Here is a 13,109-nt window from a genome sequence, read left to right as displayed (position 1 = left end):
GGACATGCTGGAGGGACAGATTCATAACCCAGAGACTCCCTTTACTCTGGAATAAAATCCCAGTCCAGGTTAGGCAGAGTCCCTCATTGACTCTCTTCAAGAGGAATCTTGATGAGTGGATGGGAGATCCTAGGTTTACCCCGGGTATCACTTCTGTGTCACTGTTAGACAGAGGCACAGTATACTAACCTCGAAAAAGGGCATAACAAAATTAATTTAAAATAGGTGGCGAAAGCCAAACACACTCTGGCTAGGCTTATAAATGCCCTAGGGCAGATAGCCTAGTATGAACCTATGAACCTATGAAAAGGAGATAAGTTAGGTGACATGTCCGTGATGAAACAGGAGCATTTGGCTTGGATGAAGAAGTGCCTTTTGAGTTGCATTCTGAATATGCAATAAGTTTTGATTTCCTTAATGTTAATGGGGAGAGCTTACCAAAGAGTAGGTGTCTGAGAGAAGAAAACACGTGCAGTGCTGTAGAGTTTGGTTCTGCGGGTAATGTAAGTTGGTGTGACTTGTGAGTAGTGACTCTTGTTATATGAGGAGTTTGTTTTCATGAAGTCTAGCTGCAAGGGGAGCAAATGTGTGGAGTTGAAGTAGTTTATAGTGGTGGGATCTTAAAAGTAGGTCAGATCTTTCTTTTATGGGTAGCCATTTGGCTTTTTCTAGGTGATACAGTGATGCTCACAGAGAGGTAAGTTTGTAATGAATGTGCAGATTCTGTAAAAGATAGTTTGGAGTGTGGCAATGTCTTGGGAACCCATATTCAAGTTGAAAAAGGAGAACTTTTTTGCCAATGGCTGCTCTTGCTGGTTGGGCCCAGAAGAGGAGGAAGTTTATTCTTGCTTTCACTTTATCTATTTGCAAATGGAAGTTTAGTGACAAATCAGGCTATAGTCCTAGGTATTTGAAGGTAGAGGTTGCCTCTATGGAATTGTTGTGCATGTCAAAGAAAGTTAGTCAGGTGTTTGGTTAATTTTCTTTGGAGTTCCAAAAAACACAGCTTTGGTCTTAGTAGGGTTGAAAACTACATTATGCTTTATGAGCCATTGGTGGAGATTATGTAAGTCTGATTAGAGATGGCATTGAATGTTGGTGTGAGAGTGACCTGATCAACAAATAACCATGTCATCAACATAGAGGATAAGCGGGAGATGGGGGTCACAAGGAATTTGTTAATGAATATGGAAAAGAGGAGGGGGCAATAAGTGCAGACTCTGTGTGGATCCTATTTTAACTCTGAAATATCTGTCAGTGAGGATGTTTTTAAACCAGGGAGCAGTATCTGGACTGATACCAATTTCAGCTAATTTGTTTTGGAGAAGACATTGGTCAATGAGGACTAATGCCTTTATCAGGTCTATAAATAGGGCACCTGTATAGAGGCCATATTCACAGTGTAGCAAGGTGTCATCAGTTAGAGACCAAAGTGCTGTCATAGTACTTCATCCAAGCCACAATCCATGTTGTTTGGAAGACAGCAGATGGTACTGCTGGATATAAAAGGAGACATAAGTGTAGACTATCTTTCAAGATGTTTACCCAGAATTGGGAGGAATGGATATTGGGCAGAAGTGAGAGGTATCTTTTAGGTTGGTCTGCTTTGAGAGGGGTTCAGTTAGATCAGTTTTCCAAATCTGTGTCACAATGTTTTGTGCGAGACATTGATTATATATGTGGGTGGAGGAATACATAGATGTTCTCTGCAGTGATATATGAACCGAGGATTCTAATGTCAGATCCAGGAGGGTTGTCAATGGAAATATTTTAAGCAGAATAGAGATTTCTTTGGAACATATACATTTGAAGTGGACGGGAGGAATGAATGGTCGTAGGGTGGGCAATGCATGGCCTGTGAGAGGTGTGGAGTTTATTGATGGAAAATTGCTAAATTCTTTAAGGAAATTTTCTGGAGAACATTTTGCTGTACAACACTGAATGGTGATTTTAGACAGGTTATCATAAGGAGGTTTCTTCCTGTAAGAAGGTTAACCTCTTTCCAAGAGTGTTTGGAAGAATATAAGAGGGTAATATGTTTCTTCATTTGGAATTTTTTTGTGCCTTCTGATGGACTTCTTAGCAGAATTATGCAAAAATATTAAGGAGGTGATGTCAGTCAAGAGGGTCTATTTCCATTTTTGCCATTCTTCATCCTTTAGAACTAAAATATGTTTGACTTCAGTAGATGGCCTTTCAGTTTTGGTGGGTTTATAAAGCCTGCAAATAAGAGGGAAGAATCTGTCTTGCAGTTGTAATAGAAAGTTGGTTAGGCTTACAACTGCTGTGTTAGGGTCATGTAAGGATAGTATAAGATGCAGATGCAGGCATTAAAAAAGGTTCTGAGCTTGTCTATATTTCTGCTTCTATCATTTCTGAAGGCTTTTAATATCGATGTCAGTTTTATAGGATGGTTGACCATTGTAAAGGTGATTGAGCAATGGCTGTTTAGTGATAGTGACAGAATGTTTATGGTGGAGATGGAATTTGGCATGTTTGTAATATTCAGGTTAAGTGTGGAGTGCTCAGAAGACTTGAGGTTTGGTATTTTTAGTTCTTTTATGAGTTGAAGGAGACTTAGGTCTGCTAGGAATGCACCCATGTCAGATGAAAGAAGGCCAACATAATTAAGATTGAAGGCACCTAGAATGATTATGTTATTATGCTTTTTTAGGACAGTTATTAAGGATGTTAGTGACTTGAATATATTAACCGCGGTAGTGGTGCTGCGGTAGCATTGTCACCTCACAGCAAGACGTTGTCCCGTTCGATTCTCAGCTAGAGCGTCTTCTGTGTGGAGACATATGTGAATGGGCATATCTTCGTTGAAGGTTGTGCATCAGGGCTGGTAACTCGGCACGCAAAAATCCACTACCAAACATTAGAGGACCGGAGTTCTGCTGTGGCGACCCCTAACCGGGATAAGCCGAAAGACACAACAACAACAAGTGACTTGAATGTATTGAAGCATGGGATGGTAGATAGCATGTAGCTATCAGTAATTGGTTGCCTTTATGAGATGAATTTTTTGGGAGAATCCAGTTTGGACTGGATTCTGAGGAGGAGTTTCCCTGGGTAATGACTTTTGAGTTTAGGTTATTTATGAACAAAATTACAGCGCCTCCATTTGATCATTTACTAAAACATGAGCACTCTAGTGCTTAGTGCAAGGAAAGTATAAACTGTAGTAAACAGTTTGTCACAGTTTAAAAGAAGAAACTTTTTTATATAAAATATGTTGAAGGAGGGCTGGGTGCATGGCACAGAAATGAGAATTGAACAGCTGGGACAGGAGGGAGGGTTGTCTATGCTTCTGCCATGAAAACACAAACTCTTTTTTGTAAGTGATGCTGGATTATGCCAGAAATATTACAACTGTGTAGCAGTGTTAGATTCTGAAAAAAAGGTGGTGTATCTACACAGCACTGCTGAACAATGCCAGAAGTATTGCAGAGGTATGCTAGTTAAAAGTTAGAGATTATGAAGCTGAACCTGTGAAACTCAATTTATATTTTGTCAGAGTGCTTACTCAAAAAAGTAAACTCAACATATTTTGTCAGAGTACTTACTCAGGAAAGTAAAATCGTATTTTATTTTATTAACCATTTTGCAAGACTGCATCATTTTCATTTGTCCATGTAAATAAATTTTGTTTTATACTGAAAACTGTTGCGTAAAAAAACATCTGAGCTTGGAAATATGAAAGACTATTACACTGGGGGTAATGGGGGCATCAAACAGTTTTGTATAAACTGGCATGTTATGAAGTTACTTGAAAAGGACTATGCCTCAGTTTTTACCTACTGTTAAAACTGTGCCATTTTTAAAAGCTACCTGGAAAGACTTCTTCCTTTGCTCTAGCTAAGTTTTTTCTTCCCCACCCAGGAGTGCAGGATCTACCTCACAAGATATATGCAACAGCTGGAAAGGCTGCAGAAATACTTCACTAAAAGAATCACAGGCCTAAAGCAAATACCCTGTGCTGACCATCTAAAAAAACTCCAGTTATACTCTGTGGCATATCGTCTACTCAGAGGCGATCTCTGCTTAACATACAAGGCCATGTCAAACCCTGAGCTGTTGGACATGCTCTGCTTAAAGAAATCCCAATCCCTCAGACCCACATGCTCCAGGTATCTAAACCTTGTCATCACAATGAACAAAACATGCTGGAGGGATAGGTTCTTGACCCAGAGACTCCCCATACTCTGGAATAGACTGCCCATACATGTCAAGCAGAGCGCTTCCTTAGCCCTCTTCAAAAGGAACCTTGATGATTGGATGGGAGATAGGAAATTCACCCCAGGGATCATGTCAGTTGCCCTGCTAGACAGGGGTCCAGGGAAGTAAATATTGTGGAAAGAAATATCCGGGGAATTGTTTGGCTAGGCATGTATAGGTCCTTGGGCCGATAGCCTAGTACGAACATATGAACCTATGAAGGCAGCTGCCTGGTAGTGCAGATAATTAGCCTTTATTCCTATTTCATTGCCAGACTATGGAATGCCCTGCCTTTCACAACCACTAAATTAGACTCATTCAAAATTTCAAAACCACATTAAAAGGCCACTACCTCAATAATCATATATGTTCCTGTGCACAAAAGTCCAAACCACCATAAACACATAAAATTAGTTAATCATTTCCTTCACTTTTCCTCCACCTGGTAATACCTCTCTCTCCCCATCTTAGAACCTTTCTCTATATCAACTAACTCTTTCTATCTCTCTCTCTCTCAAGGTATCAACTAGAAGTATCTATGTATTTAACTCCTGTTTATGGGTAGCAACCTATAATATTTGTTTTATATTTGTTCATAAAGTAATGTATGTCAAAACAGTCATAACAACTGTAATTTTTACAAGTTGTATTCTCGTTATCTGGTTTATATTTTAATTTTCTCTATACAAAAACAATTTTTTGTGGAGCTTTTCTCCGCAGGCCTCCACTGAAAATGAGTTTTTGACCCAGTGGACTTTCCTGATGAACAAACTTCAATAAATAAATAAGGAGCTAAACTGTTAACTAGCTGTTTTCTGTGGCACGGGATACATGGTTTTGATTCCTTCCACCTCCACTTGCCTACTGTGTGTGACTCTGAGTATGTCATTTTACCAGCTCCCAGTTCTCCCTTGAAAATGTACAATTGGGTCCAGTTAAAAAAATGTATAAAAAAGGCTACCAGTAGCAGCCTGAAATGTTACGTGAAGGAGAAGTGATGCAGCACGTGAAAATTATAGGGCTATATGGAGAATTTTTCTGTGGTAGTTTGAAGGGTTATTTCAAGAACATCTGACTGCTGTGTGCTTTCTTGTGAAGCCAGAGCCCTAGGTTTAGGCAGTCAAGCACAGTGTTTTACCTGTGAACTGTAGTTCTTATGGTACATAGTTTGATTCCCACAACCATGATTTGCATACTGTGTGATGATGAGCAAGTCATTTAACCAACCAGTGCTTAGGGAAACTGGGAATTTGGGCTGGGCTCCTCAACAGTCCCCTGCACTGCAAGCCTAGTAACTACCAATGAACTACTTTAGGTCTTGGTAGAAAAGAGTGTCAATAATGATCAGCACCTATTCTGCTTCCAGTAACAGGTGATAGCAATCGAGAAAATCTATAGACCCTGAAGATAATCACTAAAAAGAATGATGTGTAGGCCTAGTTAAAGGCCTTCAAAGTTAAACTCTCAACAATAGTGGCCTCAAACTGAGTGGATCAGGATCTTACCATCATATCTGACTGGTGACTTGCTGGAGGCATATATTGACTTAGACATTATAGATGCTCAGGCCAGTCAAATACTCAAGCATGTAAGACTAACAATGGGTAAAACTTTACCTGAAGTACAGGCTCTTAAGTTTTGTAGCTGACATCTAGCACAGCAGACCAGTAAGTTCACAAATGACTGTATTGCTGCATTTGTTAAACGGTAGGATAGGCCCTCATGGGAACAAGGCAAGTAAAATTTTAGAAATATGGGCAGTAGGCAAAATTAAAAGGGCTAGAAATTTAAGAAAGTATGCATTCTAGAGGGACCCTAACTCTTCAGAGCAGTTACAATTTTAGTGGAACATTTCTTATTAACTCTAATTTGTAAACTCTTTCTTATATTTGCATGCACCAGGAGTTGTTAAAAGCCTTTACCGAAACATAATCCCCCCGATTCACGAATCCTCCATGTAAGACTAAATAAGTCTTACTCGGAGGCTGCAGTTGAATGGTATGACATCAGCGTGCCATGAATATTCATGAGGGCACGCTGACTCAACTGCAAGTCTAACACGAACCGTGTAGGAAAGCAGGAGGCGTGTCCAACTGCCGAGCAGTTTAAATGTCCACACCCCTGCAAGGGTTTGAAAAGAAAAATGTAAACACAGAAGAGCGAGTCCGCTCAAATGTCCATGCACCCAACACCACACTCCCTGACATTATAAACCCCCCATCACAGTTATAAAAAGTAAAACATTAATTTTATTTTTTTTATATTCTCAAAATAGCTGCCCGTATTTGAGCGTGTGTGCGCGGGTGTGCCCATTGCTTAGCTGCAGTTAGCAATCCCGACATGGAAGAGCATAAGAAAGAATGTTTATGCAATTCACATCAAGTAGCAATAGCGTAATGGTAGAGCATTCGCACAAAGAAGAAGCATTCATGGTTCGAGTCCCATCACTACCCTTCCAATTTATGTTTTAAATCAGTATATGAAATAATACCTGACATATATGATTAAAATATTACTAAAAAGCAGTGAAATGGCCTATGTATCAGTGAACAAAATATATATTTTTAAAGGATCCTGATATACAATTGCTCACAGTTAAGCAGCGCTTTACCCAGCGCAATATAGGTGCCCGTAGTTCGGCAGCGCTTTACCCAGCGCACTATAGGTGCCCGTAGTTTGGCAGCACTTTATCCAGTGCAATATAGGTGCCCGTAGTTCAGCAGTGCTTTACCCAGTGCAATAGAGTTGCTCATAGTTAAATAGCACTTTACTCAGCGCAATCGGTTTGCGTGGACGTGCACGCCACTCTAACCAGCGCACCGTAGGGCAACATGGAGCAACATAGAGCAAAGCTGCTTAAACACAGCCACACCCCCTAGCCTGTCTGGACAGTATTAAAATAAAAGGAATAACAAGGTTTGAACCCAGAACTCTGTGCACCATAATCAAAGTACTGAACTACTAAGCCGTGACAGCTTCGGATAAACAGCCACTGTTAACATACATATACTTAGAAATGGTAGATTAACCATTACTAAGCAGGTCTGCAGTCAGCCGAGAATTTTTAAAAATGGCCAATTACAAAAAAGTGCAGGAAATGCAGCATATTTAAGCCCCATAGGCGGGAATACTCAGCATAACTGATTGTAGCTCACATCTGCAGTTAGAATGGCTGGAGCTGGAGAGGGTACATGCTATGCTTCCGAGCGCAATGTTGGGGCATAGAGGAGTTGAAATACATGGTTTGGCTCCTTGTCCACCATCATGAGTCAAGACTTCTGCAGGGCCAGTTCCAAGGGATGGAGTACAAGGCAGAGGCTTGGAAACGGTTAGCTCATGACCTCACCAGTGTCACGGGCGTTCCTCGGACTGATGAGCAGCTCCGTCACCACCATGCAGACCTGAAGAGATGGAAGCAGGACCTACTGAACCAATGGATACAGGAGGCCCATGGGATGCAAGATGCCCCACAACTGAGTAGGTAGCCATGGAATGCAGTATGTAAGAATTGATAATTGATTCTGTATAATGGATAGGTATGTCTCAATATCCCTTCATTTACTTCACAGCTGCAGGTGACCGTGCTGCAAATCAGCAAGCCTATGCAGATAGGCTGCTAAGGCTGCACCACCAGGCAGGTTAGTGATTATTCTGCATGTACTGTTATATAAAATAGGGGAGAGAGCATGAAAGAAAGTGTCATAGTCCAATAATACAGCCATAAAATGCCCTGAATAAGTCCTCTGCATGTACTGTCATATAAAAAAGTCAGAGAGCCAGAAAAAGAGTGTAGTAACCCATTAAGAAAGGTAAAATATGTCTGGAATAACATCTCTGCAGGTACTGTCATATAAAATAAGTGAGCGAGCCTGAAAAAGAGTGTTCTAACCTATTAATAAAGGTATAATATGTTCTGAATATGTCTTCCATATGCACTGTAATATCAAATAAAGGAGAGCCTGTGGAAAAGTGTGTAATGTAATTAATAAAGGTATAAAACCTGGAGTGTGTCTGTGTCACTTACTTTGAAATGTTGTTGTACCCTTGCATTATACAAATAGTACTGTTTTAATAATTGCTGGCAACCCACAGTTAGGCAGTCCCATCTAAAGTGGGTGATGGAAGTGCTAGTATCTGTGAAGTATATATACAGTCCTCAACAGTCAGTGACTGGCTGGCATGCATAAGTAAATCTGGCACACGAGTAGCTTGTTAATTTGTTCCCCAGAAATGTGAGTGTGCTACAAGAAATGCAGGGTTATGTACAAATTGAACTGAAAATGTCATGTGAACACATCCAGATATGTAGATAAAGAAATATAAATAAAAGCAAGAAATATGTACCAGTAACATCTGCATCTTGGACAGTTAGTATGTCAGATATAGGACAGGTATATAATGAACTAGCCAAACTTATTACACAACCTAAAGCATGTTGGTAAGTGTAATAATACATGTAGGGGATATACACCTGCAGTCACTAGGAATGTAGTGTAGACTAAAAGTACTTATAAGATGTTAATGGAGGTTTCTTTCTACACCCTACTGGATGTGCATAAACCATGCAATTCCACACCTCAATGGGTATGTGTAATCTCAAACATTTGTTGGGACATATGTCCTATTGTTCTATAAATATCTGCATTCACTTTGATGCATGTGCCCTGTTCAAACACCACAATCATGGTGGCCTGTTGCTACCAATCATCCCTGCATGCTGTTGGAATGTCCACTGTTGTTCAATATATGCATGTGTTATGCTTGCTGTTCAACTGTTGGAACCTTGGTGTGTTGGGTTAATGGGATTATTACTGCATGCTGTTACAACTAATCTTGAATGCTGTTGTTTATGTTGTAATTAAACACACCTAATCACAGAACATATGGGGAGGCCAGTCCCAGCGGACCCACCTGTCCCTCCTCAGCTGGCGAGTGCACCTGGCACCAGCAGGTCCGGTGCCCAGCCTGGGCTCCCCTCCTCCATTGGTCCTGTGCCACCTTTGGGTGGAAGCACTGCAGGGGATGGGGCTCGTCCCCCCCATGCAAGCGTGGGAATAGAAGGGCCACCTGTCACCCTTCAAAGGGTCCAGGTTGTGGTGCGTAGGGAGATCCAGCGTTCAGTCGCTGATCCCCTACGCCAGCTCGAGGCGAGAGTGGCGCATCTCATGGGTGAGCCTGCCCATCCTACGCAGCCCCCAGCACAGCCACCCTCTGGGCTGTGAAGGTGCAGTGGTGACTGCCCATGGGTGGGGATCTCAGTTCCACTGTTACCATCTGTGGGCTCATGGGCTTGCGATTTCCAAACATCCGTCCCCGTCAATTGTGTTCACCCACCCCATGTGTCATACACCACCCCTGTATGCATCTTGTTTGTCTTGTCTGTTTACCTCCCCAACCTACCTCCCCAAACATACCTACTTCCTCTACCTCACTTTCCACTCTCACCTGAAAAAAAAAAGGGCAATCTGTACCCACAAAAAAATTACGCCCCATACATAGCTGCCCATTTCGCACACATGTCCGCTGGACATGTAAACTGATAATTATAATTGGCAGTACAACATACTTTGTTGTCCTCACCCCTCTACCAGGGGTGGAAGGTTTCAAATTTCACTCCAAATTTATTGCATATGCACAGCTGTTGCTGGTAAAGAAATGGACAGCTATGGACCTTCCAACCCGTCCTGCACATCCCGAGCTTGTTTACCTACTGTCTGTCCCTCTTTGTGCCCCCTTTTTTACCACTTTCCTATCTCCCCATTTTCTTTTCTTTCAAAGAAATTAGCACAGGAGTTAGCGGGAGTAAGCCCTAGTTAGCGGGTTTAAGCGAGTGTGCGCATGTGTACACTTAGCTAAGCATTGTGCAAACCCATGCAAACCTGCTTACAACTGCTTAAAAGTGCCTTAGTCACTCTATGTCAGGGCCCTTGTTCTGCTCAGCAGCAAAAGAAAAAACCTCTGCCAGTCTCGAACCCCAGACCATTGACACAATAGACTGCATGAATTACCACTAAGCCACAGCAGATATACAAATAACTTGGTGCTGAAATAAATATATCATGCATTACAATGAGGGAATGGAAATGGAAATTAGGAATGGCATAACACAAATCCTGTTCTGTGGGTCTTTACCAGCAGTTGTTGTGGAATTGCATGACATGACTGTGAAAAGAGAACCAGCCATTCTAGCAGGGAATAATGTTACAGTAGCACCTTACAAACACCACACAGTATCAGACCAGGATAAACACTGGCAAAGTTGAATAGGGCAGAGGCCAGACTCCCCAACTGTGACTGCTTTACAGGGATGTCCCTGATTTGTAAACAAATGTTAGCTGTGCCCCTCTGAATCACTCTGAAAAGTACTAACATTAGGCAGAAAAGTGGGAATCACACTTAATGAATAATGTCAATAGGTGAGAGTAGACACTGCTTGCACGTCAGAAAAGGTGTAGTAATACATATGCTCCAATTCCCAAGAAAGTCTCAACTGAAATATGTCTGTAATATATTACAGGTGTATCTCACTTATATGTACCTTTCACTGAGGCTGTTCAAATATATACCTGAGAGTATCTGAGGCCTGGCAGAGGCAGAAACACACAGGCATATCAGCATTCCTGCTGTTACACACTCTGCAAATAGCTTTGGAAGGAGTTCCACAAGCATGCCCTTATGTAGGAGTACAACACAGAAATATCACAGGATGTAGCCATGTACTGCTAGCAACCAACTGTGACAATGCCATTGTGCCAGTGCTGAAAAGACTGGTGTGGTGCACAGACAAAGAATAATAGGCTAACCTCTAGCTACCATCTGGATATGTCCACAGGTGGGAGCTACTCAGACAGACTACTTGCCTTGATAGACTAACAGGTACACAGCAACCCTGTATGTTCAGCAAGATAAACCTCACACGATAATAAAAAATGCTCTTTGCAGTTCTGCACCCCTACCCAAAGGTACAACATACCTGTGTATTCAGACAAAACCAAGGGTGTAGGTAGGCATACTCAGTACTGAAATATGTCCAGTTGTCTTGAGCAGCCTGTGCTAATGTCAACACAAACAAACCACAAACTGTTCAGAAGTGAGTAACTTAATAATTACAGTATAGCAGTTCACAAACAGTGCATGTGCCACAGGAATACATTGCAATAACTACATTTGTATGGCAGTTAATTGTCTAATTCAGAAAGAAAGTACATACTCCCATGTATCCTGTGTTAGCATTTGGAAGGGTGAGTAAACGTCTACACTGAGAAGTGTGTACTGGAAGCAGCAACATTCAGGTTTGAGTACAACATGCATATCACTGGCTACAACCCTAGCTTCAGATAAGAGACATATACCAACCTTCTGACTGACACAACAGTGTCCAGAGCAAACAAGCATGGGCCTCACCTTGGAAAGCTGAAAGGGCTACGCCTACCTAACCTAACATTTTATAGCAGTGGGCTGCAATCACAGTGAGTACTGCAATTACCACACAGCAGGCTGCATGCAATTACTTAATGGTGGGCACCAATTGGTGCAGAGGCTGTCACATGCACATGTGCAGATACCTAGAAAAGCAGGCTGTACCTGCTGTCCACACATGCAATAATATCATTGCAGGAACAGAGAGATAGAGAGCGAGAGTGAGAGAGAGAGAGAGACACAGACAGAGACAGAAACACAGACAAAAGAGACAGAAACAAAAACAGACAGAGAAAACCCAAACAAAACAACCAAAACAAATAAATAAATAAATAAATAAACAAAACAGTAACAACAGATGGAGCAGAGAAATACAAAGGTAAGGTATGTAACTCATATGTATGTGCCGGCATGTAGTAGATGTTCCTGAAGAGTACTCTACACACTGTAAATCATCCATATGTGGCAGCAGTATGTATCTATCTGTATCTGCACATGTGCATAGGGCAAGGGACATACTGCAACTGTTAGTGAAGGGTGGACACATATATGTTGTTGAAGGCTGTTATGTGCATATATCTATGTAGGTCATAGTGTGTGGCATAGAAAACAGCATGCAGTGCTGATATATGTCATGTGGTGGTTAAACGCTGTGGGACTGATTTGTCAGATCTGCTGTGTTACAGCCAGTGAGGCCTGCTAAAGCTACATGGGCTGAGGACACCAAAATGCATTCTGCACAACACTGTGCAATATAATCACATAACTGTACATCTCACAACTGTCATATAAGTGATATCCCCACCATGAAAGGTGGACTGTACATGTGCCTATATGTACATCTATATGTACAGCAATGGATGTGTACATGTATGTGTATATATATATATATATATATATATATATATATATATATATATATATATATATATATATATATATAGAGAGAGAGAGACATGGGGTCATATGTACCGCAACAGGTGTGTGGTGACCAAGGCATGGACTGTAGACAGGTGTCGATACTGCTGTGCCATCCCTCCTTTCCAAAACACTGTACCCATTAACTACCACATAGGTAGAAATCTACCTAACACTGACGGTGTGATAAGGGAACATGGGACACAGGTGGACAGTAGCCTCCCCTTTGATAAAGACAGTGCCACACTAGACTTGTAATCTGTCTATGTGGTACGTGTCATCACAACAGGTGTGTCATCTAGGGAAATATAGGTCAGTGTTCCCCTCTACTCATCACAATGCCCCGTGTGGTATGTACCTCACATGACAACTACAGCAAGTGGAAAGGCCACAGACATACCTCACAAAGGGTAATACTGGCCTCAAACAGATGCCCTATGCAGACTGACTCACAAAACCACAGCTAGACTGTATTGCATACCGCCCACACAGAGGTGACCTCTGCCGAACATACAGAGGTATGTCACACCCATAGCTGTGTGACAACCACC

The sequence above is a fragment of the Protopterus annectens genome, chromosome 17.part0, assembly GCF_019279795.1.
Source record: "Protopterus annectens isolate FY-2018-M chromosome 17.part0, PAN1.0, whole genome shotgun sequence".
Taxonomy (NCBI): Eukaryota; Metazoa; Chordata; order Ceratodontiformes; family Protopteridae; genus Protopterus; species Protopterus annectens.
This window is presented reverse-complemented; position numbering follows the sequence as displayed.